This window comes from Dioscorea cayenensis, chromosome 6 (assembly GCF_009730915.1).
Source record: "Dioscorea cayenensis subsp. rotundata cultivar TDr96_F1 chromosome 6, TDr96_F1_v2_PseudoChromosome.rev07_lg8_w22 25.fasta, whole genome shotgun sequence".
Classification (NCBI taxonomy): Eukaryota; Viridiplantae; Streptophyta; class Magnoliopsida; order Dioscoreales; family Dioscoreaceae; genus Dioscorea; species Dioscorea cayenensis.
The window spans coordinates 21,545,428-21,548,924 of NC_052476.1; the positions used below are offsets into that span (position 1 = coordinate 21,545,428).

The window sequence follows — 3,497 nt, forward strand, 5'->3', positions numbered from 1 at the left end:
TTTATAAAATAAGTTCGAGGCAGTTAGGCAATGAGTGAGATCTCAATTAAAGGTTTGATCAAGGGTTCAGATTTCATTATCAACGATCTCAATTAAAGGTTTGATTAAGAGTCCAGATTTCATCATCAAGCAACATTGTCTTAAGTTCGAGGCAAAGTGAATGGGGATGCTAGCTAACATCAATTTGGAAAGATTCAATGGAAAGGATTTTATTATATATATAAAATAGTAGGCTACCTGCCCCTGTAACTTATCCCATAAATATTTTATATCATTCTTTACAAGTTACATGAAGCTTCACTTGAACCTGGCCTGGCCTTGAGGAAGCTCACCAATGATTCAAACAAAAGACCCGTTGATCCATTTCTCACTGCGGTTCATATTTCATGATTACACAAAGAACTTGTATAAGGTGTTTATCACCAATCTCTTGAACCATTTTCTCTCCTTCCTCATCTTCAGTACGACATTCCCCAAACACAAAGATTGCTCTTTGGGTCATCACTGTCTCTAGCACAATCACCTCCTCCCCACTTTCTGCTTCTAGATCTTCATCTTCAACATCATCTTCATTTAGAGGAGGCTCATCATCCTCCACAGCTTCACTTTTAGTTAGTTTTGGTGTGCCAACAACATGAGTAGCAGCTCGTAACTCAACATGCTCTGAAGCAGGGACGGAACTAGGACTTGATAGTAGGGGGGCTGAAGCCTAAAGGCAAAACAAAAAAATAAAAAGTAAAAAAATAATCTAACAAAAATTTGAAATGAAAAATAATGTGCTAATATAACCAAAATTTGAATACACATATTAAAAAAATATAAAGTATAATTTAAAATTTTGTTATTACCGATAACAAATATATGAGATTTTCAATAATTCAACTAATAAGAATACATCTCAAGTTTGTATTTTTTTTAAAATATGGTAAAATTGATCATTCTCACTACAAACAACTAAACTATTGTTTATAAAAAAACTTTTGTTATTTCACTTTAGCATATATGGTACATTATAATATATATGTATATATGTTAGGCCTCATGTGAAAAAAATGCATCAAGTGGGATTTGAACTTGGGTGGATCAAGATATCCAAAACCTTATAAATAAACCCACTAACCACTCAAGCACACCCACATTCTACACTTTTATATGTCAAAATATTGTATTTTACATAAAATTAAGTATAGAAAAATTAAAAACCACCAAATCTTATATTGTTTAAAAAGGTATTTTCTCCGGCGCCAAGGGGGGCCTTCAGCCCCTGCTAGCCCCCCTTGGTTCCACCCCTGCTCTGAAGGAGTATTATAATCTTCACTGGCAACTCCTTGATAATGGAACATATCATCATATTCATCATGTACCCCATCCAGTTGGGGAACAACTTGCACAGATTTATCCACTTGACCATATAGAGCTTTAATAGTGGTATTTAGCTTACCATGACTGGTGGAATTTTGAGCTCCAATTGTCTCAGCCAAAAAAATTCTAGAGTGGCATCTCCATTTCCATCCTGTTATGGTATATGGTCCTTAGAATTTAACTGAGAAGCATAATCATCTCGTTTATGTTTGCCAGATATTGTAAGGAAGTCTTGAGTCATGCTTGGATGAGAAGCTCCTTTCTCCAACTCCTCACGGGCTTCAACATAAGCCACATTAACATCAACACCCAAAGACCTCTGATTCATCCATGGAGAAGGTGGTCGTATGAAAGGACTAGGATTTCCAGCCTTTGGATCAAGACCATTCCTGTCATCACTAACAGAACCATAATCAGAAGAGCCTGTGCGGATGTTATACTGATCCATTAACCCTGGCAAGAGAGTCTGAGGTATTCCCGGCAATGGAGTCTGAGCCAATCCCGGCAGAGGGGTTTGCGTAGGAGTCTGTAACGGGGTCGGCGGAAAAAAAAAAACATCTCGGCGGTAGGAGTCTCGTACTCTTCCGAAGGACCTTCATAGGGCATATTCAGATCATGCATGGGGTAATAGAACCACCAGGCATGGGAATCAATTGTCACTCTATAATCCCAGACAGAACCCCGCACTACACCATCTTCATCTCCCACAATGCTTGGAGCTCATTCAACACCGACCCTCCAGCACCTAAATTGATGAAATCCTCGCCAACCTTATTCATGACATCATCTATCACATGAATATATACGGTAGAGACGCTGCTAGACATCACGGGCCGCCAAAAAAAAAAACACAGCCGGAGAACAAACAACGGAGAGAAACCCCTTCAAGATCGGATTGAGATGAAGGGAAATAGCATTAGCGAGGGAAATCGGAGACGATGATGTCGAGGATTTGAACCATGATGGGTGGCGGACTTGTTCTCATTCTCCTTCGTAGGCTTCTCGACGACTGGCTTCAATATTTTCCTAACTGTGCGCAGCCAAAGAGGTAAGAAATGGCAGACAGCAACGACATCAACAACAGTGGCAACGGTGATGGCTACGGCAAGCGGCGACAGTAGCAGCGCAACGAGCAACTTCACAGCAACGACGACTGCAACCACGTCAACAACGACAGCAACAGTGATGACTACAGTAAGCGGCGGCAGCAGCAGCGCAGCAAGCAACTTTACAGCGCAACGGTAGTGACCCTTTTTTTTTTAATATATATATATATATGGATTATTGGCATATATTATTATTATGTTAGTATATAAGGATATATTAGCATATATTATTATGTTAGTTTATAAGGATATATTAGCATATTAGTCTATTTACTTTTCTTGTAAAAACCTAGCTATATAAAAACCCCTTATGTGTATTTCTTTTTCTTAGAAATCCTAATATGTCTTCATGGATATGTATGTTGATATGGGAGGAGAGATCACCTTCATCCTTTTTTTCTTTTTCCCCCCTCTTCTTCTTCTTCTTCTCTCCGTCCTCCTTTAAAAGATTTGCTCGTACTTATGTTCAATCCCAGCCCCCACCCCCTAGAATTATAAGGGATCAAATCAAAAGAGGATACAATAAAAATAAAAATCAAAAATCAAAAGAGGATAGGATCAAATTTGAAATTTTAATTAAATTTTTAAAATTCAATTAATCCAATTTACCTCTGGACATGTATTTGGATGTCTCGGGTTTGCACTTTCTTAGATTATATGAAATTTAGGATCACCTCGGGATGTGTATTTGGACTATTCTGAGATTTGAGATTGCCTTGAGATATGTGTTCTCAAAGGCAATCTTGCATTTTGCCTCGAGATAAGTTTTCAAGGGCAATTTTGTAATTAGCATTATTTTTTATTATTTGCCTCCGGATTTGTATCCTAGTCCAAGACAACCAAATAATTTATTTTAAAAGGAAAATCTAAAATCAACTAAGATTAGGACATTTAAATTTTAATTCTAAATATATTCGTATTAAGATTAAGACATATTTAAATTTTAATTAAATTAGAATTTGGGTTCTATGAGGATATATGTTATATTATTTATATATAAACAACATCATTAACTTATAAGAAAATTTT

At 36.9% G+C, this 3,497-nt stretch overlaps 1 pseudogene; it reads right to left on the reverse strand.

Annotated features, from left to right (window-relative positions):
* Positions 1–367: 367 nt before the first annotated feature.
* LOC120263280 lies at positions 368–2,189 on the reverse strand (annotated as a pseudogene).
* Between the last annotated feature and the right edge of the window lie 1,308 nt (positions 2,190–3,497).